Source organism: Schistocerca cancellata, chromosome 2, assembly GCF_023864275.1.
Source record: "Schistocerca cancellata isolate TAMUIC-IGC-003103 chromosome 2, iqSchCanc2.1, whole genome shotgun sequence".
Taxonomy (NCBI): domain Eukaryota; kingdom Metazoa; phylum Arthropoda; class Insecta; order Orthoptera; family Acrididae; genus Schistocerca; species Schistocerca cancellata.
In genome coordinates this window covers 641,025,507-641,053,440 of record NC_064627.1, presented here as the reverse complement: position 1 = coordinate 641,053,440, position 27,934 = coordinate 641,025,507, and positions in this window count along the sequence as shown.

Below are 27,934 nucleotides of genomic sequence, written 5' to 3'. Positions count from 1 at the left end.
TTCGAGATGGCACAGTGGATGCAACAAGAGACTCACACTCGTAAATATCGGGGCTCAAATCCCTGTCACGTACGCAGACATCGATTTTTCAATGCTTAACTGATTCTCTTAAGGCGAATGTCTCGGTGTGTACTTGTAAAGGACCCGTTAGGTTTTCTTTCCCTTCCGGATCTGTTCAGATCTTGTGCTCCCTCTCTTATGAACTCGTCAATGGGACGTTAAGACCTACCAGTCCTCTTTTTTAGGTTTCACCCACGTCACTTTTTGGCCACTGGGAAAGGGGGGCGGGGGGCAAGTGCCATGCTGTCTCTTTCTGTTACACCTGCGATAATCGGCGTTAGCCTCCTGCTCCACTTCCCAAATTCTGTCCTTGCAGTAGCAGAGGCGTTTACAGTTACACACGCTCACTGACGGGATTATCAGTCCTATCTATGATGCAAATCTAGTTTCTTTGATGGATGATATAGCTGCAAACCATATCCCGAATCCAGCGAGGCAGTGTCAGAAATTAGCAATTCAAGGTAGGACGCCACATCAATGGCAACCTACTCCCAGCTGCACACAAATAATTCTTGTACCGATCATTTAAACATTTCGAGATTACGTATGAGGAAAGGTGAAATTATGAAAAAAGGTTTTCCATTGTCTTCAACTTCGTGTTTTATCTTTTATTTTGTGACGCTAGTCCCATGTTGTTGTAACCTAACAGCGAAATTTCTTCGACATTTCAGATCGTGTTGACGACCAAAGTAATATATTGCAAAATGATATTTTATCCTTTTTTTGATTTTTTTAATTGACATGTTTCAACACATTTTATTCGTATTTTATATATATATATATATATATATATATATATATATATATATATATATATATATATATATATATGCGTTGTTAAATTTGTTGTAGACAAGTACATAAATGCAATAAGGCCATACATATGCACTATTGACGTTGATACGTGGATTAGGTCAGTTCCTTTATTGCCACCTCTGTTATGTGTTACAATACATCATTTATTTAAAATTTTTCATTTTCATTTTAATTTTAATTTCCAGTCATTTACACACCGTATGTTGTTATTTGTAAACCTTTTGTTCACCGCAAAATATATATTACACTAAAGCATGTAATACAACTTTAAAATCCTGGCTACAGACAACATTCCAAATTTTATTCAGTTACTGCATGGGTACTGGAGAGCTGGTAAAGACAATTTTGTACTTATTTTTCGTCGTTTGTTGAAGGTTTTTCTTTATGTTGGCGCAATTATTCTAGGTTAATAATTCCTCCATATTAAAGCTGCAAAGGGGCGTCTGGATTCTTTTCATCCACTCATTAAATAAGTGACACCATTAAGCATGAATACTTTTTCTCATCAAAATGACATGTTCCTTCTCATAGAGTTTTTACGAATTAACAAACTCCTGAGAAGAACTGCTAACTCCCAACTTACTCATGCCAAAAAAAACAAAAAAGGACTTAGTGCACTATGAGAGAGATATAACAGTTTCAATACAAATATATTTTTAAGTAATTGATGTAGTACATATCTTTGAGTAAAGGAAAACAACTGATTAATTTTTCAGAAAAATACAAACATATACAAACTTCTGTTTATTTTATATTTTTGAACTATTATGTAAAACAGTTTGATTATAACATCAAATCCAAATATTCTCAGCTTCACAAAGGAACAAAACTGTGCAGTAATTTGAAATACAGAAATAATTATGTTTCTCATAAAATTGCTAATCTTATATCAGTGCACATTTACACAAAATCTAGAAAATATATAATTTGTAATATCGAAATCTTTGGATCGTGCTTTAAATTATAGTTACATTATAGTTTTGTTATATTGTGTTCTCTGAATCTTCATGGAAAAAGATGTGTATTGAACAGTTACATTACAACATTAGACCTGAAGTTCTTAGGAATTTGTGTCAAGTTGGTAGATAGGGCTTTATTTTCTTATTTTTCGTTACATTGTTTTGGCTTCATTAAGCTTTTATGTAACTGTGATGATAAGGCAAACTTTAAATTTGTAAGAATGCTCTCAATGCTTTCATTGCACTTTCCTAACATGATTGTCGTACAATGGTGGGTCTTATCCATCCATCAAACTATGGGTTTCCACAAGTCTGTTTTTAAAAAAGTTTATTTCCTCGACGTGTTAACTGTTTGTAGCGTTGCCGACCGTGTGTTGTTTTTATTGGTGTTTTGATTGTTGTATGTAGTCCAGTTTTCATTTTTCTGTTTGTTTATTTGTTGATGTTGTTATTCTTTCTCTCTCTCTCTCTTTCTGTCTCTTTCTTTCTATTATATATATTTCTCTGTATGCGTGTGTGATGGAGGAAGATGTATTCCTAAAGTAATCCGGGTAATATGTTAGTTATAAATGTCAAAGTAGATGTAAGAAAGCTAAACGGGAACAACAAATGTAGACCCAATATTTATACTTGTGCAATAGTTTATGGGAAATTGACAGTGCTGTAATTGACTCTTCTAAATTTTTCACAGCAAGATTTAATTTTCGGTTGCGCTAGGTCAGAATATAGTTTCCCTTGCTATTATAGTATAACAGTTCCGAGGATTATTGACAGCTTCCCAAACCCAAAGATGACATGACTGAATAAATATGTGGCTTAAAAGTATTTTGTATCAGCTTTTCATTTGTATTTTGTTTAGAGAACAAATGCTGGAGTGGTAGCATCTACGTTTCTTTCTTTTTTGTCTCTACTCCTGCCTGCACGTTAGCGACAAGGTCGTTTCATTCTTTGTTGTCTATTTTATAATTTATAGACTTGATTAGATTCAGATATTAATTACATGTTATTTTACAAGCTTCCTCGTCCTAAACTTCTTTCTAAGTCCTTTTACAGCAACAATTGTTGGAGAATGTGAATCAAGTCGTTGGTCTTTAGACGGTAACGACACTGATCAGCTGCCCCTGCAGCTGCTTTAATTGCATATCTCAATATAAATAAGGGAACCTGCCTTCACTTTAAATTTTCAATAACAAGTCCAATATTATTTTGAGGAGTCATTTTTGTACAAGACCAATACTAGCACTGAAATTCTTAATCGGCTTCTCACGGTCACGCCTCATCTTCTTAACGACAGAGCTATAACCACCAGTTCCGCCAACAACCTGGACTTCCTTGTGGAGTGACGACGATCCTTATTGATGCCCATCCTTCGAGATGGCACAGTGGATGCAACAAGAGACTCACACTCGTAAATATCGGGGCTCAAATCCCTGTCACGTACGCAGACATCGATTTTTCAATGCTTAACTGATTCTCTTAAGGCGAATGTCTCGGTGTGTACTTGTAAAGGACCCGTTAGGTTTTCTTTCCCTTCCGGATCTGTTCAGATCTTGTGCTCCCTCTCTTATGAACTCGTCAATGGGACGTTAAGACCTACCAGTCCTCTTTTTTAGGTTTCACCCACGTCACTTTTTGGCCACTGGGAAAGGGGGGCGGGGGGCAAGTGCCATGCTGTCTCTTTCTGTTACACCTGCGATAATCGGCGTTAGCCTCCTGCTCCACTTCCCAAATTCTGTCCTTGCAGTAGCAGAGGCGTTTACAGTTACACACGCTCACTGGATTATCAGTCCTATCTATGATGCAAATCTAGTTTCTTTGATGGATAATATAGCTGCAAACCATATCCCGAATCCAGCGAGGCAGTGTCAGAAATTAGCAATTCAAGGTAGGACGCCACATCAATGGCAACCTACTCCCAGCTGCACACAAATAATTCTTGTACCGATCATTTAAACATTTCGAGATTACGTATGAGGAAAGGTGAAATTATGAAAAAAGGTTTTCCATTGTCTTTAACTTCGTGTTTTGTCTTTTATTTTGTGACGCTAGTCCCATGTTGTTGTAACCTAACAGCGAAATTTCTTCAACATTTCAGATCGTGTTGACGACCAAAGTAATATATTGCAAAATGATATTTTATCCTTTTTTTGATTTTTTTAATTGACATGTTTCAACACATTTTTTTCGTATTTTATTTAGCCTTTATCGTAAATGTAGTAGTAAGACAGTAACACATGTCAGTGTTTATATGATACAGAGCTGCTGTTCAATTCGTAATCATAACGTAAGGTCTCTGACAAGTTGCCATATGTAATGATGGAGTTTCTTACGTTTCAGTTCTGGAACCGCACGCCAGCTGACGCGATTGGTAGCAACACTCCTATACTTAGTGAATCTGATTATTTCACATATTTATAGTGGCTATGTACGATGGTAAATAACTTACATGATAGGGAATAACTATTTTTCTCTTTATTCTACTGTTATGTATAAAGACGACCTAATTCGTGCGAAATCAGCTACGTAAAATGTGATCTGGAGTGTTTTGTTCTTGAAAACCTTGCAAATCTTGGGTGATCCGCTCTGATGTAATATTAAAGGAAATACATGTAAATATATGTGTGGAAACATTGCCGTCTGCTGGAAAAGTATATACTTGTATTATCCCCCGAAGAAGTGGATGTGATTTAAGAAGTAAATTACTCTTAAGGTAAATAATATTGCCGAATCATTACAGGTCAGTTCGATCATGTTATTAAATTAACTACTGATTTTTTTAAAATACGTTAAATATTGGAGCGTATTAAAAGAAAAGAATTTCTTGCAGTTTCGCAGACAGCCATTGAGGGAAGTTTGTGTGTAGGTGAAATAAGAATACGCCCACTAAAAGGTGGACGAGGCAGCCACATTTAAAGTGAGCTCCTTTGTTTCGGCGTCATCAGCCTTCTGACTGGTGTAATGCGGAAGCAACGAATCCCTGCGTAACCTCTTCATCTCAGAGTAGCACTTGCAACTGATGTCCTTAATTATTTGCTGAATGTATTCCAATTTCTGTCTTTCTCTACAGTTTCTGCCCTCTACGCTCCCTATAGTACCATGGAAGTCATTCCCTCATGTCTTAACAAATGTCCTATCATCCTGTCCCTTCTTCTTATTAGTTTTTTCCACATGTTCTTTTCCTCTCCGTTTCTGAGCAGAACCTCCTAATTCCTTACCTTATCAGTTCACGTAATTTTCAACGTTCGTCTGTAGCACCACAACCCAAATGCTTCGATTCTCTTCTGTTCCGGTTTACCCACACTCCATGTTTCACTACCATACAATGCAGCGCTCCAAACGTACATCCTGAAATGTTTCTTCCTCAAATTAAGGCCTGTGTGATACTAGTAGACTTCTCTTGTCCGGGAATGCCCTTTTTGCCAGTTTTAGTCTGCTTTTGATGTCTTCCTTGCTCCGTCCGTCATTGGTTATTTTGCTGCCTTGGTAGCAGAATTCCTTAAATTCATCTACTTCGTGACCATAATTCTGATGTTAAGTTTCTCGCTATTCTCATTTCTGCTACCTCTCAGTACTTTCGTCTTCCTTCGATTTACTCTCAGTCGATATTCTGTACTTATTAGAATGTTCAATCCATTCAGCAGATTATATAATACTTCTTCACTTTCACTCAGGATAGCAATGTCATCAGCGAGTCGTAGCGTTGATATCCTTCCACCTTGAATTATCATTCCACTGCTGAACCTTTCTTTTATTTCCATCATTGCTTCTTCGATGAACAGATTGAACAGTAGGGGTGAAAGACTACGTTCCTGTCTTAAACCCTTTTCTATCCGAGCACTTCGTTCTTGGGCGCTCACTCTTTTTATTCCCTCTTGGTTCTTGTACATATCGTATATTACCCGTCTCTCCCTACAGCTTATTCCTATCTTTTTCAGAATTCCGAACTTCTTGCACCATTTTAGGTTGTCGATAGCATTTTTCCGCTCGACAAATCCTATGAACGTGTCTTGATTTTTCTTTAGTCTTGCTTCCATTATCACCTGCAATTCTGAATTGCCTCTCGGGTGCCTTTACCATTTCCAAAGTCGAACTCATCGTTATCTAGCACATCCTCAACTTTCTTTTCCATTCTTCTGTATATTACTTTTGTCAGCATCTTGGATGCATGAGCTGTTGAACTGATTGTGCGACAAATTGCTCACTTGCCATCTCATGCAGTCTTCATCATTGTGTGGATATTCTTCCAAAAGTCAGATGGTATGTCGCCAGATTCATAGGTTCTACACAACATATCGATAATCGTTTTGTTGTCACTTCCCCCAATGGTTTTAGAAATTCAAATGAATGTTACCGATCCCTTCTGCCTTATTATGATCTTAAAGTCCTCTAAAGCTCTAATTCTATTACTGTATCCCCTACCGCACTTAAATCGACTACTGTTTCTTCTTCTATCACATCAGACAAACTTCCCCCTCATAGACTCTTTCAATGTATTACTTCCACTTATCTCTCCCCTGAATTTAACAGTAGAATTCCCGTTGCACTCTTCAATGTTGCCGCTGTTGCTTTTAGTGACACCGAAGGTTGTTTTGACTTTCCTGTATGCTTAGTCACTCCTTCCGACAATCATTTCTTTTTCGGTTTCTTCACATTTTTCATAGTATTCATAATATTTTTCATAGTACCAGAGATAGTGCAAAACAGCGAAGCGGGTGCAGAATGAATTTTCTGTCCGGCTTTCAGTAAAGTTATTCAGTAACTAAGCGCTGTATTCCAGTATAGAACTAACAACGAAATCTTAATACACATATCTTAAAAGACACAATGTTTACAGTGAATACGTCCTGGCTTCCGAATTTCCCACTACAAGTGAAGCGTAAGAGGGGCGATTTATTACGAAAGCGAGTAGTCGTTGGGGCACGCGGTTGACCGCGCTATTGGCCTGACGATAGATAAACCCTGCTTCTGATAATGTGCAACCTTTCTTCGCTACAACACCTGGAGGGTGAGTTGGCGGATCAAATACACAGACCGTCTTTTACCCCAAGGAATAATCCAATATACACTCCTGGAAATTGAAATAAGAACACCGTGAATTCATTGTCCCAGGAAGGGGAAACTTTATTGACACATTCCTGGGGTCAGATACATCACATGATCACACTGACAGAAACACAGGCACATAGACACAGGCAACAGAGCATGCACAATGTCGGCACTAGTACAGTCTATATCCACCTTTCGCAGCAATGCAGGCTGCTATTCTCCCATGGAGACGATCGTAGAGATGCTGGATGTAGTCCTGTGGAACGGCTTGCCATGCCATTTCCACCTGGCGCCTCAGTTGGACCAGCGTTCGTGCTGGACGTGCAGACCGCGTGAGACGACGCTTCATCCAGTACCAAACATGCTCAATGGGGGACAGATCCGGAGATCTTGCTGGCCAGAGTAGTTGACTTACACCTTCTAGAGCACGTTGGGTGGCACGGGATACATGCGGACGTGCATTGTCCTGTTGGAACAGCAAGTTCCCTTGCCGGTCTAGGAATGATAGAACGATGGGTTCGATGACGGATTGGATGTACCGTGCACTATTCAGTGTCCCCTCGACGATCACCAGTGGTGTACGGCCAGTGTAGGAGATCGCTCCTCACACCATGATGCCGGGTGTTGGCCTTGTGTGCCTCGGTCGTATGCAGTCCTGATTGTGGCGCTCACCTGCACGGCGCCAAACACGCATACGACCATCATTGGCACCAAGGCAGAAGCGACTCTCATCGCTGAAGACGACACGTCTCCATTCGTCCCTCCATTCACGCCTGTCGCGACACCACTGGAGGCGGGCTGCACGATGTTGGGGCGTGAGCGGAAGACGGCCTAACGGTGTGCGGGACCGTAGCCCAGCTTCGTGGAGACGGTTGCGAATGGTCCTCGCCGATACCCCAGGAGCAACAGTGTCCCTAATTTGCTGGGAAGTGGCGGTGCGGTCCCCTACGGCACTGCGTAGGATCCTACGGTCTTGGCGTGCATCCGTGCGTCGCTGCGGTCCGGTCCCAGGTCGACGGGCACGTGCACCTTCCGCCGACCACTGGCGACAACATCGATGTACTGTGGAGACCTAACGCCCCACGTGTTGAGCATTTCGGCGGTACGTCCACCCGGCCTCCCGCATGCCCACCATACGCCCTCGCTCAAAGTCCGTCAACTGCACATACGGTTCACGTCCACGCTGTCGCGGCATGCTACCAGTGTTAAAGACTGCGATGGAGCTCCGTATGCCACGGCAAACTGGCTGACACTGACGGCGGCGGTGCACAAATGCTGCGCAGCTAGCGCCATTCGACGGCCAACACCGCGGTTCCTGGTGTGTCCGCTGTGCCGTGCGTGTGATCATTGCTTGTACAGCCCTCTCGCAGTGTCCGGAGCAAGTATGCTGGGTCTGACACACCGGTGTCAATGTGTTCTTTTTTCCATTTCCAGGAGTGTACTTATTTGACAGCAGGATAAGTGGATCTGCGGTCGTTCTGCAGAGACTGGAAAGAGGAAATATCTACACCGCTATCCGGAATTGAGCCTGTTACCTCAAGGTTCGAGTCGAATGCTCTCTCCGACAGTCCACCACTGCCACAGATGAATGCAAGTAGTTTTAAGAAAATTCAGCAAGTAAAGCAACGTAAAGCACACTATTTTTAGCTATCGAGAACAATGATTGTCATCTAAGGTCACCCTCAGGTGATTATGAATTTGTTGAAGATTTTTTTGGTGACATAATAATTTTACGAATATTGTCAGTATCTCCCAACCCCAGGTATAAGTACTCATTCTGAAGTATCATATTGGTTTAGTGTCGTACGTAAATGTTTGATAGGCTGTATCGCAGGATTTAATATTCATGTTTATTCCCATATATTAAGTATTGTTTTCATTTATATTTTGAAATTCCTAGGCTCGTATGTTTACATATAAATACGTGAAATACACTGACAGAAAAAAGTCTTAACACCAAAAAATAATTAATACAGAGTAAACAATTTCGGGAATAGATTCGTCTAGGTAAAGTATACCTAGATCCCAGGTTAATGTAAGCGCGTGATAAGCCATCGCAAATTTGAAATGCTGATACATTAATAACCGGTCTAAACGCCTGAATGTTGAATAAAATGTGCAAACGTGCATGCATTATGTTGCTCAGGTGCCGGATGTCAGTTTATGGAATGCCGTTCCGTGTCTGTTGCACTTGGTTAGTCAATACAGGGACGGTTGATGCAACCTGTGAATAACGCTGGAATTGAAACTTCCTGGCAGATCAAAACTATGTGCCGGACCGAGACTCGAACTTGGGACCTTTGCCTTTCGCGGGCCAGTGCTCTACCGACTGATCTACCCAAGCACGACTCACACCCCGTCCTCACAGCTTTACTTCTGCCAGTACCTCGTCTCCTACATTCCAAACTTTACAGAAGCTCTCGGTAGAGCACTTGCCCGCGAAAGGCAAAGGTCCCGAGTTCGAGTCTCGGTCCGGCACACAGTTTTTATCTGCCAGGAAGTTCCATATCAGCGCACACTCCGCTCTAGGGTGAAAATTTCATTCTAGTAAAGCTGGAATTGTCGTCCGATGATGTCCCATATGTGCTCAACTGGAATATGGACGAGCTTTATCCTGTAGGAAAACACCCTCTAGGTTGCTGTTCGTGAATGGCAGCACAAAAAGGTTGCATTACTAGACTGACGTACAAATATGCAGTCAGGATGCTTGGGATAACCACGAGAATGCTGCTGCTGTCATACCAAATCGCACACCCGACCGTAACTCCAGGTATAAGTCCAGAGTGTCTATCATGCAGACACATTGAATGCAGGATCTCAACCGGCTTCCTTCTGACCAGCACACGGCCATCTCTGGCACCGAACCAGCTTTCATCCGGAAATACAACAGACTTACACATTGCCCTACAATAAGCTCTCGCTTGACAGCACTGCAGTCGCCAGAGCAGGTGGTTTGGGGTTAGTGGAATGCACAGTACAGAACCTCTAGCTCGGAGCTGTCATTGAATTACGTGTTTATAACAACACCCCTTTGGTATCAACTCCAGCTACAACTGCTGCTGAAAATGCACGATGCGTCAGAGTCATAAGCCGAACCCCATGGTCTCTCCTCTCGGTAGTGAAATGTAACATTCTAGTGCCGGTCTTCTTGCGACGTTACATTCCGTTGACCACCGGTGCTAGCAATCATGTACAGTGGTTATATTCCTTCGAAGTCTTTCTGCAATATCGCAGGAGGAACATCCAGCTTCTCGTAGTGCTATTACACGCACTTGTTCAAGCTCAGACCGAAATATGAATATATATCGACATTCAAATGTAGAAACACGCCTACAAATTTTCGTTTATGTCGCACGACTACTTGGTGTTGCGACTTTTGTTTCCGTTGGCGTATTATTACTGTTGAGTGTGTATTGGGTTGATTTTGGGGGAAGAGACCTAACAGCGAGGTTATCGGTCTCATCTGATTAAGGAAGGAAGTCGGCCGTGCCCTTTCAAAGGAACCATCCTGGCATTTGCCTGAAGCGATTTAGGAAAACCACGGAAAAACTCCACTCCCGCCGGAGGTTCGAGTCCTCCCTCGGGCATGGGTGTGTGTGTTGTTCTTAGCATAAGTTAAAGTAGTGTGTAAGTCTAGGGACCGATTACCTTAGCAGTTTGGTCCCTTAGGAATTCACATTGTCCGCAGCTCGTGGTCGTGCGGTAGCGTTCTCGCTTCCCGCGCCCGGGTTCCCGGGTTCGATTCCCGGTGGTGTCAGAGATTTTCTCTGCCTCGTGATGACTGGATGTTGTGTGATGTCCTTAGGTTAGTTAGGTTTAAGTAGTTCTAAGTTCTAGGGGACTGATGACCATAGATGTTAGGTCCCATAGTGCTCAGAGCCATTTGAACCATTTGAATTCACATACATTTGAACAGTTTTGAAAGGAAAACCTAAATTAGGATGGCCGTACACGGGCTTGAACCGTCGTCCTCCCGACAGCGAGTCCAGTCTTCTAACCACTGCGCCATCTTGCTCGTTAAGAGTGTGTGTGGGTGTATATATAGACACATTAAAAAAGTTTTGCGTGCCTCGGTTCCCAGAACTCCTGAAGAGAGACGTAGACTGTGGATGTTGTATCCGCCCAAAGATGTAAACCATCATGTATGAGCAGCGCCTATTGGATGGAGAGGGTCCGAAAGCCGATCAGTTCCCGTCATTCCACCAAGAAAGAGGTACACGGCTGGTGTTGTCTGTAGTTCAACCATGTCTAGACTGTCAATACTGTGGTTCGATCGCGTCCACATTGTTACTTTGCGCCAGGAAGGGCAGTCAACAAGGGAAATGTCCAGGCGTCTCGGAATGAACCAAAGCGATGTAGTTCTGACATGTAGGAGAGACGAAGAGACGGGAACTGTCGATGAAATTCCTCGCTCAGGCTGCCCAAGGGCTGCTACTGCAGTGTATGACCGCTACCTACGGATTATGCCTCGGAAGAACCTTGACATCAACGCCACCAAGATGAATAATGCTTTTCGTACAGCCACAGGACGTCGTGTTAAGACTCAAATTCTGCGTAATAGGCTACATGATACGCAACTTTACTCGCGACGTCCATGGCGAGGTCCATCTTTGCAACCACGACACCAAGCAGTGCGGTACGAATAGGCCCAACAACATGCCGAATGGACCACTGAGGATTGGTATCGCGTTTGTTAAGTGGTACTTAAGTAAATAAATTAGTGAAATCAAAGTGAAGTAGAAATTGGAATATATAAACTTGGTTTAGTTTAGAGAGTTACATACTGGCAAACAGCGGGCAGAACAGCAGAACAGAAGAGACAATGACCGTGAAGTCAGCAAGTTCCACACAAGCGGGCGCTGTCGATTCAGCTGTCGGGGCATCGCCCGACCGGCTCACGTGTTTCTCAGTTGTCGCATGTGAGCAAAGGCCCTCGCCTACATTCCAAGAGCCACTGACCGACGTTAAGAAGATTCTTCGAGAAGCTTTTCAACATGACAGAAGAGGCAATGACCGGCTCACGTGTTTCTCAGTCGTCACATGTGATCAAAGGCCCTCGCCTACATTCCAAGAGCCAATGACCGACGTTAAGAAGATTCTTCGAGAAGCTTCTCAACGTGACAGAAGAGGCAATGACCGTGAAGTCGTTCACCTCCAGTAAACTGAAGTGAATAAATACGCGAGACGCAGAGGGCCCGACAGACGAGACGAGAGACGAAGAAGACGAAGGAAGTGAAGAAGAGTAGCAGTAATTTTCAGTCAGTTTCGGTGCTGAAGACCGTCATACAAGAAGAAACTACATCATGCACAGACGCACCAAGTCCGCCGCTGTAATGGAATAGCAAGCAGCAGCCTCGGCGCCAGAAGACGGAAGTTAAAAGGTATTTGAAGTCTGATTTTTACGTACCCGGGTGACTCGTGACGACGGGAAGGAGACGGCTTCACATCAGCAGTCACCTGTGAGCTGGGATGAAGATCTGACAGCCGAAGACTGGCAAGCGGGAGTCCGTTGTTCGAGTCCGGGACACTGGCCTTCCCCCGCCGCGCCGCTCCGCTGGCCGACGCACAACACACGCGGCCGCTTAGAGAAGAGAAACACTGGGACGCCACATCCAAGGTATCACCATCCGATGCACGACTTCGCTCGCAATAATTAAACGGGCCACCTCGCGCTGAGTGTCTCCAGTCAGCTGGGCGAGACGGCGACACGAGATACACACCACGCGTAATCAGACGCCGCCGCCGCCGCAGCAGAAGGCTACGCAAACGACACAGCTGACGTGCTCCGAACCAGAACATTCAGTAAGATACAGTTGTACGAAACTTTCAATAAATGTTATCTTATGTAAAAATGGTGTTTCATTCTACCTCATACCCGAGCCAAGGAAGAACCTACCCTGCCCACATGTTGTTAAGAAAGAAAAATTAATTTATCTAGTATTTTCACCCCGACATAATGCTTTAGAATGCTCATCCTGGCAATTGACTTGCATCAAAAGAGAAAACCCAGTTACATTTAGTGACAAAAGTGTTACATTTAGTACCAGAACTGTTACAGCGTTCTCTTAACCAATGAGTGTCGCATACGCCTTCAACCAGATACTCGTCGGAGACGTGCTGTGGGCAACACGGTCAGGCTGAACACCTTAGACACACTGTCCAGCGAGTGCAGCAAGGTGGAGGTTTCCTTCTGTTTTTGGGGTGGCATTATGTGGGGTCGACGTACGCCGCTGGTGGTTATGGAAAGCACTGTAACGGCTGTACAGTATGTGAATTCCATCCTCCGACCAATAGTGCAACCTTATCGGCAGCGTAATGGCCGAGGCATTCGTCTTCATGGATTGCAATTCGCGTCACCATGATTTCCTTCAGGATAACGACATCGCTCGACTAGAGTGGCCAGCATGTTCTCCAGATATGAATCCTATCAAACGTGCCTAGGAGGGATTGAAAAGGGCTGTTTATGGACGACGTGACCCACCAACCACTCTGGGGGATCTACGCCGAATTGCCGTTGAGGAGTGGGACAATATGGACCAACAGAGCCTTGATGGATTCATAAATAGTATGCCACAACGAATACAGGCGTGTATCAAAGCAAGAGGACGTGCTACTGCTTATTAGAGGTACTGGTTTGTACAGAAGTCTGGAACACCACCTCTGAAGGTCTCGCTGTATGGTGGTAAACATGCAATGTGTGGTTTTCATGAGCAATAAAAAGGGCGGAAATGATGTTTATGTTGATCTCTATTCGAATTTTCTATAGAGGCTGCGGTAATCTCAGAACCGAGATGATGCAAAAATTTTTTTAGATGTTTGTATATCACTATTTACAGATGAAATGACTACGGAGATTATATTATGTAAAACAACCGTTTATTACTGCCATTTCACCAGAGAGAAAACCACTGATTGGGTTACTTCACTAATTTCTTTATAGTTCTTTTATCTGTTAGGATTGTAAGACATTTTTCTTGGTAACTCATCGGTAAGTGTTGATATTAATAGAGCTGGAAATCACACTTGTTGAGAAGCTTAGATAATGTTGTCCGTCGATTTGTCTGTCGCTGTTCTGCAATCCCCATCAAAAACAGGTGACTGCATCACTATATCTACAACTTCCTAAACTCAGTAGATATAGATTTTCCGTTACATCATCTGGAATAAATCTCAGGAACTTCAGGCAGTGATAAACTAAGCTGATGAAAATTCAAAATCAAGAAGGTTCGATTCCGTTCTTCCGAAAGGAAAAACGAGCGTTTGCTACGATAGTATGTTTCTACGTACTTTAGTTTCTAAATCACCAGCTTATTTCTCACAGTTTACTTGAGTTAGCAGATTCTTTGTGTACCGTGTTCTCTGTAATTTACCGCCCACCACGTATCAATTAACGTGCCTCTTTTATGAACCTTTAACTTCAGTCACTCTTCTTCAGTACTCTTCCAGCTCGTACGAGAGGTGGAATGGCTCGCTGTCTCAGGAAGAGCGGCAATGTAAATCATTTAACGTAGATTAAAACTGAGCCACTGACCGGAATCTCAATTTTATCGCCCGCTCATCTTCCAGTATTTCTCTAGGCCGTGTGTAGACACAATGGGCTGTATTTCTGACTCCATAAGGTATGTTGAGTCTCCCGGTGTATTTTTAACACATTAATCTCGTTTTACTTCATTCCCGGTCTACGTTTTCCGTTACTTTTTACGTTTGATCCGTTGTTTCCTCTCTTCATAGTATTTACATTTTAATGCAGTCTCTCATTGCTCTTAACCCTCGAGGAACATCATACTGCTTCCTATCAAACGTAGTTTTTCGCAGCTCGTAATCAGACCGTCGCTTATTTCATCAAACTGCTGCCCCCCGTGGCTGAAAACTCTTTTCGCATCAATTATAACGCTAGTTACACTGTAGTTCACGATAAATTTTCGCTCAACATTCGTTTATATTGCATAATTATTAAAAATTAATCTCTAATTAGGAGGAGACTGATTACCCACGCTACTGTAGTTCATCGAGCTTCTGATGCATACACGTTCCTCTGTTAGCGTTATAATGATATTTTGAAACCGTAATCGAATTTATTTCGGTGTCATCGTTTCATATTCACATAGTTGTTTTCACGAGGGTGGTTAAACACTGGCCGGCGTATACGAACTGCATTACATCGAATAATGGAGAAAAAATATTCGACACATTTCTTGTTTCTGACAGCTGTACCAATTATGAAATGATAATTAAAAATCAAGGAAAACATATCACACGTACTGTTTTCACGTTTCATTGATGCTTCACAAAGGAATGATGTGAAATAAATCAGAGTAAATTATCCTCAGTTCTGCTCTGTTTCAGTTGTCATTAACAACCAAGAATTAATAATTAACACTTGTTCGAGGAAAAATAATTCATACAGTAGTACTGGCAAAATTAAAGTAAAGCAGTATGTGAATGCAAAGGCAGGTGGGATTTGCTAAAATACGTAAATGGACTAGATTTAAGGGTACCCTCATACAAAAATGTCTTTCGCAAAGTTTCTTTGCTGCTATAATTCGCAGAGACGGATGGTGTCTTCTGTAATTGCTTGGTTCGGTTGTAGTTAATTATGATACTCTGGCGATCTAGTGTTTCCAATGGCGAAATTCTCTGATTGTTTAGTGCATCCCTGATAACACACAAATCAGTCTGTTGTTACCAGGACCTAGAGTTAAAAATACTTGTACGCTCACGGGGAAACGTCAACTGCAAATATGACAGCAAAATAACAACTTGAGATGTATACAGTGTAACATTAAACAAGCTTCTCAGCTCCTAGAAAAAGACTATTGCAATTAAAGTACCTGGTGATCTTCAATGCCATCTATAAAAGTACGAAATTTGAACTTTTTCAAAGAAAGGCTGAAAATGCATTTTGGACTCAAAAGCACGTCCCACTGTGTCTACCTGAGAACTCGAGAAGCACTGGAAGACGAGTAGCCGGTAAAAGTTAAGATTTCGTCAGTGGCTCAATGTTTTGAAGGCTACATTTTGGTTTTTATTGGTTTACATGGATCGCTGAAAGCAATTAAGCAAATGAAAATGATAAAAGCAGTGACGCATTTTTATGTGACTTTATTTATTTAGTAGCTGCATTACGTAATTCTACCTCTCGTCTTATGAGGCTGCGTAATGAACCAAAGAACATTATCAAACACGATTGTTCTGATGCTCCATGTTTTATGATGTGGAGAGACATAATGTTACGTGGACGTACTGATCCCCTAAATGTAACTCTGACATTGTACTCCCCATGTGCGTCTTTTGCGGGGTACATTCGGCCATGAACTCGTTGTTATGGATGACGATGCACGATTGCAGCGAACAGCGATCTCTTGGATTTCATGTGTTCCATCCTTCATTCTTGATACATGTGCTACATTGGAACCGCGTTTGACACAAGTTAGCGACATCTTATTCTTGACATTTACGTGCATATTTTCCTACACGTATTCATGCATCTACATCTAATTTCAGAAGGCCACCTTTCTGAGGGTGGCAGGGGGTATTTTGTGTACGAGTATCACCTCCCCCTCTTCCTGTTCGACTCACTTATGTTTCGAGGAAAGATCGATTGCTGGTGAGTAGTAAAGTAGATGTATAAATACGTGTAATGAAATGTGCATATACATGTAGACTGGAACACATGAAATCGAAGTGAAACCGAAAACCTTTCTATCTGAAAACCGTCACAAATATAGAAAAATCTTCAGAACTGTTTTTTCGCATAGTTAATTTTTCGTATAAGAAGGATTGAAATAAGTGTATTACAAACCACTGCACATGGTACGAAAGTAGAAGACGCAGAACTAGTGTGGCAGTCCAGCATCAATAGCGATTTAGTAAAAAAAATGTTCAAATGTGTGTGAAATCGTATGGGACTTAACTGCTAAGGTCATCAGTCCCTAAGCTTACACACTATTTAACCTAAATTATCCTTAGGACAAACACACACACCCATGCCCGAGGGAGGGCTCGAACCTCCGCCGGAACCAGCTGCACAGTCCATGACTGCAGTGCCTGAGACCGCTCGAGCGATTTAGTCCACAAGGCAGAACCTACCTGCTAAAATGTTACCGATAATCAGTTTCGAGACTTAGGATCTGCGAAAGAAACATAAAATGAGGAAATTCCTATGAGTGATCAAGAATTAAAAAAAAAAATTACCGCATTAGAAAATTGCATGTGGCCGCCATATAGTAGGCACCTCACTCGAGAGGAGTCAGACCAGCACTCTGTTTCGTGCACAAAATGAAGAGACCTGCAGGCCTCTGGTATTCAAAATGTCGTTCTCTCCGTTTTGAAGAGCACCGTAGAGAAAACGTTTTCATAGATATGTAGTACAATGCGACGATACACACCATTGGTGTGAGAATATCTTTGAGGCACTGCAGACTGTGCCAACTGGACGGCGCCCAAAAGTTAGCAGGCGCTGTTCTCCCGCGTGAGAGAGATTCATAGAATATCGAATATCACTTGACGGACGATGACACCACCACTCCTGTAACGGCGGCAAAGTTTTTGTTGTGGTACGGATAGCGAGTGAGCTAAGAGCAGAATAGGTCCATAAGCTTGTGTCTGAGTAAGCGATAGAAGGGTGTGTCAGAATTATTTATAACTAAGAGACATCAAACCCCTACTCTTAGAGCGCTACCTCAGATGGGAGATGTAGACAAATGCGAGGCAGCCAGACATAAGGTCATGACCCCATTCGTGTACGAGGGCTATTCGGTAAGTAAATTTAAGTAAATTCCGATATCCTGCGAAATAAAAACGACAGTGTAAGTCCGATGAAACCCTGCACAGAAGTGTTGAGCAACGTCTCTAGCATGTCTGTCGATCGCCTGACGTCACTCTTTTTAGGTCTGAGCACACAGTGAACACGTAAGGATACCTAGAACATAGACTTTCTCACAAAGTATGGGCGCCTGTTGCGATGTTTGGCCCGATTTCATAAAACCCCATTTAACGTACCTGTCTAGCATTTCCTTCTTCATGACAGTTCTCGGATGCGCACTACAGGGGCAACGACGGTGGCCATGCAGCATTTTTGATGGGAAGTGTACGATCACAAGCCACGCAGCCCGGGCTTGGCTCCCTGTCATCTTTATCTCTACTGACATAAATCGCTGGTTACGTAGACAACATTTCGATTCAGACAACGAACTGCAGACCAGCGAAGGGAAATGGCAGGAAGCAGAGGCGGCTGCCTTGCACGACAATGGGTGCTGAAAATCGGGAACAACGCTAGGACAAGTATCTAAGGCGGAGCGGTTTCTATACAGAGAAGTAAATGGAAAGTGCAGCAAACTGTTGCAAATAAAACAGTTTTCATTTTCGCTGTGGTTTCCATTTCTGACCGATGGGACTTTACTTTCAAAATAGCCCTCGCATATATGAGGTCCAACCACCATTGTGTACCCTTCACGGGAAACAAATAAAACTGTATCGCGGATGAATATGAGCTTAAAGTACTTCTAATACCATTTTCGTATGGTGATCAAAGACTAACTTTCGCAAAGCGAGAACAGTCAGACTTACGCATGGTGAGACACTCAGTGAACGATTGTCCACATCATTCTTATGCTACACACATTGGGTTAGAGTTACGCCTCAGAGCTCGTACTGAGTAAATATGACGAGAAAGGATACACAGAACTGGATGCAAATCAACATGGACGCCCCTATTACTTATTTGAACACTATGAGCGTTATTCTTTCGCTAATTTCTACTAAAAGAGTCTGGTATTTCTCTTGACTATCACAAACTCTACATTAATTTCGCCTAATACTAATGCTCTCTAGACTTTATTGATTCGCAAAACCCGCTCCTAGCGGAAAACAGTAAACTTTCTTTCTCTTTCTATAATTTAATGAATCCACTAAACGCACTATCAGTCGGAGAGAGAACGTGTCCTCATTCGCACACAACTTCCAGCTCTCTAAATCTAGTCTGCACATGGCCCATTCAGTATACAATAACAGAGCGGAGCAGTTGTTTTTTTCTTTTCCTCTCCTGTGCTAATGTCTTCATCTCAGACACACACTTGCCACCTACGTCCCCGGTTATTTGCTCGATGTATTCCAATCCGTGTTTTCCTCTACTCATTTTGCTTTCTAAAGCTACCTCTAGTACCACAGAAGTCATTTCCTGATATTTTAACAGATGTCTTATCAAATGGCTCTGAGCACTATGGGACTTAACAGCTATGGTCATCAGTCCCCTAGAACTTAGAACTACTTAAACCTAACTAACCTAAGGACACCACACAACACCCAGTCATCACGAGGCAGAGAAAATCCCTGATCCCGCCGGGAATCGAACCCGGTAACACGGGCGCGGGAAGCGAGAACGCTACCGCACGACCACAAACTGCGGACAGATGTCTTATCATCCTGTCCCTTCTTCTTAGTGTTTACCAGATATTCCCCTCCTCACCGATTCCGTGCAGAAATTCCTCATTCCTTACATGATCAGTCCTCCCACTATTCAGTATTCATCTGTAGCACTACATCTCAAATTCTTCAGTTCTCATCTGTTCCGGTTTTCCCACAGCCCATGTTTCACTACCAAACAATGCTGTGCTCCAAACGTACATTCTAAGAAATTTCTTCCTCAAATTAAGGCCAATTTTTGATAACAGTAGCCTTCTCTTAGCTAGGAATGCCCTTTTTCCCAGTGCTAGTCCGCTTTTGAAGTCCTCTTTGTACCGTCCGTCTTTCGTTATTTTGCTACCTAAGTAATGGAACACCTTAACTTCATTTGTTTCATGACCATCAGTGCTGATATAAGTTTCTTCTCATATATGCTGCTCCTCACTACTTTAGACGTCCTTCGATTTGCTCTCAGGTCATATTCTGTACTCATCAGACTGTTTATTCCATTCACAGACCCTGTAATTCTTATTCACTTTCACTCAGGATAGCAGTGTCATCAGCGAATCCTATCACCTTCAATTGTGATTCCACTCCTGAACCTTTCTTTTATTTCCGTCATTGCTGCTTCGATGTACAGATTGAACAGTAAGGGCGAAAGACTACATCCATGCCTTACACCCTTTTTAATCCTAGCACTTCGTTCTTGGTCGTCCACTCTTACTATTCCCTCTTAGCTCTTGTATCTATAGTATGTCATCCGTCTCTCCCTACAGCTCACCCCCATTTTTTCAAAATCTCGAACAAATTGCACTATCTTACATTGTAGAAAATTTTTTCCAGTCGTCATCTAACACATTTTCTTTTCCATTCTTCTGTGTGTTATTCTGGTCAATAACTTGGATGCAGGAGATGTTAAGCTGGTTGTGCGATAACTCTCGCACTGTGATAAATCTTTTGCATTTCTTTTATGTTTTTGTCTTCTTTAAAGGCAAAGAGAGAAGATGAAGCGATAGCCCATCATAGAGCCTATGCCTACCGTCATGAATTTTTGATTTTCATTTGTTAAAAAAAAGAGGAGATTTTCTTGTACCAGTAGGAGGAAGGAAGGATTCGCGCTCAGCTAGTGAACGAGTGAGAAGCACGCCATTTTTGGCGAGTAATTGTAGACCGCCATTTTGGGGTCGCTATGAATAAGTGAGGAGTATGTATTTCATATGTGCTCCGTTTAGAAAAATACAGTATTGTTTTATTAACAGAAAGGTCGTGTGAGTTGTTATTTCAAATAGTACGATAATTACAAGAACTGAAGCCCACCTGTGTACTTTGGAAAATTACGAAGATCCGATAAGCTTAATGGGAACGCGGTCAAGACTTCAAAGGTGAACACGGCGACCAAACGTAGCATTATAAAGAACGGCATAGCTCAGCTTATTGTGCTTGTCATTCATGCCGAAAAATTAATCTAATTAATTCAATACATTTTAAAAAGCCACGCATTTCAACATTTTATTATGATCTATTCCATTATTTTATTATATTATAGCACCTGTCAGCTCTCGCTGTCTTTGGAATTGTGTGGATGGTGTTTTCCCGAAAGTCACATGGTATGACGCCAGACTCATACATTATACACAGAACGTGAACAGTCGTTTTGTTGCCACATCCCCCAATGATTTTAGAAATTCTGATTGAATGTTATTTATCTCCTCTGCATCAGTTGATCTTAATTCCTCCAAAGATATCTTAAACACTGATTCTAACACTAGATACACTGTCTGCTCTAAATCGAATCCTGTATTTAGTTCTACCTCATGAGACAGAGCTTCTCCCTCATGGAAACCTTCTATGTACTGTTCCCAACTATCCGCTCTCTCCTCTGCACTTTTCAGTGGAATTCCCATCGCACTTTTTATGTTACCACCATTGCTTTTAATTTCACCGAAGATTATTTTGACTTTCTTATATACTCAGTCTTTCCCTCCGACATTCATTTCTTTTTCGATTTTTTCACATTTTCCATGCACCCATTTCCTCTTAGCTTCCCTGCATTTCACATTTATTTCACTCCTCAGCAAACTGTATTGCTGTATTCCTAAATTTTCTGAATACATTTCTACTTCTTTCCTCGATCAGTTGCAGTTTTTGTTCTGTTATGCATGATTTCTTTGCAGTTACCTTATTTGTACCTATATTTGCTATCCCACTTCTATGATTGCCCTTTTTACAGATGTCCATTCCTCTTAAACTGCACTGCCTACTAAGCTATTCCTTACTGCTACGTGTATAGCCTTAGAGATCTTCAGGAGTGTCCCATCATTCCTAAGTACTTCCGTGACCACTTCTTTGTGTACTGATTCTTTCCGATTAAGCCCTTGAACATCAGCCTACTCTTCGTTACTATTACATTGTGATCTGAGTCTATACTTGCTCCTGGGTATGCCTTATAATCGAGTACCTCATTTCAGCTTCTCTTCCTGAACATGATGTAATCTGATTGAAATTTTACCGTATCACCCAGCTTTTTCCATGTGAACCTCCTCTTCTTGTGATTCTTGAACAGAGTATTCGCTTTTACTAGCTGAAATTTATTAGCGACCTCAATTAGTTTTCCCCCTCTCTTATTCCTCATCGCAAGCCCATATTCTCCTGTAACCTATTCTTCTACTCCCTCTCCTACAACAGCATTGAAGTCCCCATGACTTTCAGTTATTCGTCTCCTTTTTGCGTACTGTATTAGCCTTTCAGTATTCTCATATACTTTCTCTATCTCTTCATTTTCAGCATGCGACGTCGGCATGTGTACTTGAACTATCGTTGACGGTTGCCGGTATTGGCTTCATGTAGATTCAGATAAGAACAACTCTGTCGCTGACCCGTTTACTCTAACACACTCTCTGCCCTACCTCTTATTCATAAGGACTCGTGCTCCGGTTATATCATTTTCTTTTGCTGCTGATACTACCATACTCTCATCTGACCACAAATCCTTGTCTTCTTTCCATTTCACTTCACTGACCCCTACAATATCTACACTGAAGCGCCAAATAAACTGGTATAGTGTTGCGTATTCAAATACAGAGATATGTAAACAGGCAGAATGCGGGGCTGCGGTCGGTAACACCTGTATAAAACAACAAGTGTCGGGCGCAGTTATTAGATCGGTTACTGCTGCTACAATGACAGGTTATCAATATTTAAGTGAGTTTGAACGTGGTGGTATACTCGGTGCACGAGTGATGGGACATAACATCTCCGACGTAGCGATGAAGTGGGGATTTTCCCGTACGACCGTTTCACGAATGTGAATCTGGTAAAACATCAAGTCTCCGACATCGATGCGCCCGGAATAAAGTTCCTGCAAGAAAGGGACCAACAACGGCTAGAGACCATCGTTAAACGTGACAGAAGTGCAACCCATCTGCAAATTGCAGCAGATTTCAGTGCTGTTTCATCAACAAGTATCAGCGTGCAAACCATTAAACGAAACATCATCGATATAGGCTTTCGGAACCGAAGGTTCACTATTGTACCATTCATAACTGAACAACACAAAGCTTTACGCTTCGCCTGGTCACGTCAACGCCGACATTGGACTGTAGATGACTGGAAACATGTTGTCTGGTCGGACGAGTCTCGTTTCAAATTGTTTTCTGCTTGAGCTGTACGGGTTTGGAGACCACCTGATCAATCCATGGGCCCTGCATGTCAGCAGAGGACTGTTTAAGCTGGTGGAGTGTCTGTAATGGCCGGGACGTTTGCAGTTGGAGTGATATGGGACCCCTTATACTACGTCTAGATACGACTCCGACAGGTGACACGTACGTAAGCATCCTGTCTGATCACATACATTCATTCATGTCCATTGGGAATTCCGACGGACGTGGGCAATTCCAGCAGGACAATTTGATACCCCACGGGTCCCTAATTGCTACAGAGTGGCTCCAGGAACGCTTTTCAGACTCTAAACACTTCCGCTCGCCACCGAACTCCTCAGACATGAATATTATTGAGCATATCTGGGACGCCTTGCAACATGCTGTTCAGTATTCACCACCCAGTCGTACTCTTATGTATTTATGGACAGCCCTACAGGATTGATGGTATCAGTTCCCCCCCCCCCCCCCCCCAGCACGGATTCAGACATTGGTTGAGTCCTTGTCACGTCGTGCTGCAGCATTTCTGCGTGTTTGTGGGGGCCCTAGATGATATTAGGCAGGTCTACGAGTTCCTTTGGCTCTTCAGTATTGATTCAGCCTTTGCTTTTCAAATGTTCTAGCTTCCCTCCCACGTTCAAGCTTCTGATATTCCACGTCCCTACTTGTAGGACATTATCCTTTAGTTGTTTATTCAATTCTTTTCTCATGGTCACCTCCTCTTTGGTAGTCCCTCCCAGAGATCCGAATGGGGGACTATTCCTGAATCTTTTGTCAATAGAAAGATTGATATTAATATATTGAGATTAATATTACGTGTCTTTAATTCAGTGGTTTCCATTGTCTTCAGCATCCTCACGCCGTTGATCATTGCTGCTTCTTCCGCCTTTAGGGGCAGTTTCCCACCACAAGGTAAAAAGAGTGTGTAACACCAGAGCTCTATGACTCTATTAATTTATTTTGCCTTTTTGTGTTATTTAACGTTCTGTAGTTAAATTGTTGTAAATATTATTTGACTGTATCAATACTAAGAATGTTTACTTTTTCCTTTGTAAACACTGATAAAAATATATGCAATGTATTGTCTTTATTAGTTAAACACTTTGCCTCACTTGGAGGGAAACAAAAAGTATTATATACAACTGAAAATCTGTTTAAATAATATTATATTGAACTGTTAATATGAGCAAATGTTATGTTTTCTTTAAAATGTTTGTTTGCTACTTTGTATTTGCTGATCCTCGCTTAGGGTTCTTATTCATTATATGTATAAAGGTGGAACCACGAGTCAGTCGGAAACGAGCCACTGAACCGCTGACAGCTTACGATAGAGCAGTGTATTCTGCTGGTGCCGAGAGAGGATTTTTGTGCCTGGTTCCACTGGGCCAAATTCTTGGGTGAATGGATGGATTAATTATATTGCTCTGTTTCTGGAAATTGTATCCAAAAATTTGAGGAACGTCGCCACTAAGAGAATGACAGAGCTTACCATTACCAACAGCAAATCCACCTGCCAAGATGTACTCGACACCACATGGCGCAATCACTGCAACGAAGTGGAAGAATTATAGATTTGTAAAGTGGTGGGTCAGCTATTTTAGTGTGCTCAAATATAAGGTAACTCACAACTGAATTTATGTACCTACCTTAATTTTTTCCTTCTCGCAACACCTCTCAGGTTCCTCTCCGTTTCAACTATGATTACCCAGTGTCCTTGTTGTGGAAAAATGAAATCTCAAAGCCAAACAGTTAATTAAGTAATGTTGTTTGATATTTGGTAAGAAGGGAGTATTCATATTTACTATGGATTTGGTAAAATTGTGGGAGCCAGTAAATGTAGATTTGTGAAAGCCTCCCAGTGATTGAAACAGTCCAATTTAAAGTTTTGTGGACTTTCAGAGTTACCTATTTAATCACTGGCTTTAAAGTAAACGACTGTGGTAATAAAGACAGGCAATAAACCATCTTCAGGTCAGATGCAAAAGTAAATATTACTAAAGTTTGTCTTGAAATGTTCTTCATAGTAAACAATTATTGTGAAGTCTATTGAAATAGTGCAAGAGGCGAGTCAGTGCTTCCTAAAAGATGTCAATTTGATTTCTTACTGTGGCAAAGTTTAAAGGCCCCTGCCTGCTGTTGAAAGTTAATCAATATACTCAAAGTTGCAATGTAAAAGAAAATTCTAACTGGTCTTGAGATTTATGCTTCTTATGTGAGTTAAGAGATATAATGTCAGTTTATGAGCACCCATCAGTTTCTTTTTTCTTTTTTTTTTTTTCTTTTTTTTTTTTTTGCTTACTGAAAGTAAATTTAACAGAAGTATTATTATCCATGAAATCAGTTACTTCTTTTCTTTAAAGAATAGTGAGAATATGTTTGCAAGTGAACTATATTTAAATTAATGCTATGCAGAAAGGATTTTGTCAATTTGAAACTGAGTCCATGCCCAATTTCTAATTCAGTATCGACTTGCAGTAATAGTATTAATGTAGTTACTCAGTTTGACTAAGTATTTAATATAGAAAAGTGCAGCAGTGTTTGTTGTGTTGGTGAGAATAGGTTTGTTTTATACTAAGACTGTTGGCACTCACTTTACCATTTTCGTATGCTTGTGACTGGGTTCATTGCACTTTCGCACCAGAAAAAGTTGCGTATATCTTATTCTTTGAAAAGAGATGCTACACATGTCTATGCCTAGTTAGGCTAGCGGCCGTTTTCTTTATCATTTGAGCAGTTTGAATAGTTAAAACAGTTTAGAAACTATATCTGTTTCTAGTTGTGTATTTGCGCAATTTCATGTCCGATAGGCAATCTCCTTTAGGCATTTCACGGTCAGTACTACAAAAATCCTTTCAGAGGGTAACATTGTACTGCTTCTATATACCAGCCGGCCGGAGTGGCCGAGCGGTTCTAAGCGCTACAGTCTGGAACCGCGCGATCGCTACGGTCGCAGGTTCGAATCCTGCCTCGGTCATGGATGTGTGTGATGTCCTTAGGTAAGTTAGGTTTAAGTAGTTCTAAGTTCTGGGGGACTGATGACCACAGCAGTGAAGTCCCATAGTGCTCAGAGCCATCTATATACCAGAATTCGTTAACAAAATAGTTTCAGAACGTAAATAAAGAGCAGCACGAGTGTTATACGTGTCTTTTCCCGTGAAAGGACTACTTGTTCCGTAGGGACATGGTACGTGGTAAACCAAATTTGGTAATAGATAGCACAGGCTATGTAACCAGTTTGATTTTATAAGTGCCGTAAACCTTTTTCCACTCTTCCGCCCTTTTGACCAGGCCATTACCAGAAAAAGGGTGCCTTCTTATGTTAGAATTCATCGGCCGCCAATACTGATTATTAATCAAAAATTTTAGCGGTGGCGTGTTACGAACCTGGAACTGAAAACGTTGTGTTTGGTGATCAGACGCTACCACTTTTTTTGTTGGTATCATTTTGTTCTATATTGTTACGTTCAATTTGTTCGCGCCGGACGTCCGATGACACCCATTTACGTTCTTCGTTGATCCGTTCACTCAGTTTTTTGTTATAGAGGGTAGGTAACCCTCGGACCGAACACGCTGAGCTACCGTGCCGGCGTCACTAGACCGGGCTCTCAGACGATGTCAACATATAACCTCAGATAATGCGGATCTACCACACCGTTATGACAATTTGGTAAATCAGGTTTAGTCCTCAGAAATACAAACAGTGTCACATGCAAATTTTAATTTATGTTTAGCAGAGCATTTCCTGTTCAAAACAAGATCTACTAACAATTTAGAGAATTCACATGCTAGATATTTTACCAAAATTACTCATTAACTTGGACTGAAATCGGATGGAGCACGTTAGCTCCACTTGTCTCTGCAGCCAAGGACCATGAGGTCCACTAGAGACAATGACTGCTGAACGTACTCGCCCTTCATGCGTCTCGTAATGAAGCGTGTCTGTACATCGTTGACCGCACTTTTCCGTGCGGGGCCTGCTGCTAACATCGCAGGTCGCCTTTGCGCGCGCGCGCTTCAAACCACGGCGATTGGCCCCCATAACACACCGTGATTGGCCACTCAGAAAATACAGCGACCCCAACCACCGGTTCCATTAACTATGGAGTCTCATTTAACGCCGCTATTGACGTCTACAAGCCAGTTCAAATCGTGCTATGTCTGCTCTAAAACTCGGGGGCGCAACGTTTCGATGGACTAGCTGCTCGATGTTGATTTGGCAGCACTTAGGACTTAGAATTCGAATGCTGTAGTGGAACTTGAACTTCAATGTTCACTAGCCCTAGTATATCAACGGACTTTTGATTCCGCCGAGATTCTGCATTTCACGTGCACTTTCTGGACATTGATATAAGCATCACCAATTTACATAATTTTCAATAAAGTGTCCATCTACGACTTGACGCTTGGTAACAGAATTATTTGTAACTTCCTGGCAGATTAAAACTGTGTGCCCGACCGAGACTCGAACTTGGGACCTTTGCCTTTCGCGGGCAAGTGCTCTACCAACTGAGCTACCGAAACACGACTCACGACCGGTACTCACAGCTTTACTTCTGCCAGTACCTCGTCTCCTACCTTCCAAACTTTACAGAAGTTCTCCTGCGAACCTTGCAGAACTAGCACTCCCGAAAGAAAGGATATTGCGAAGACATGGCTTAGCCACAGCCTGGCGGATGTTTCCAGAATGAGATTTTCACTCTGCAGCGGAGTGTGCGCTGGGGAGAGCTTCTGTAAAGTTTGGAAAGTAGGAGACGAGGTACTGGCAGAAGTAAAGCTGTGAGTACCGGTCGTGAGTCGTGCTTCGGTAGCTCAATTGGTAGGGCACTTGCCCGCGAAAGGCAAAGGTCCCGAGTTCGAGTCTCGGTCGGGTACACAGTTTTAATCTGCCAGGAAGTTTCATATCAGCGCACACTCCGCTGCAGAGTGAAAATCTCATTCTGGAAACATCCCCCAGGCTGTGGCTAAGCCATGTCTCCGCAATATCCTTCCTTTCAG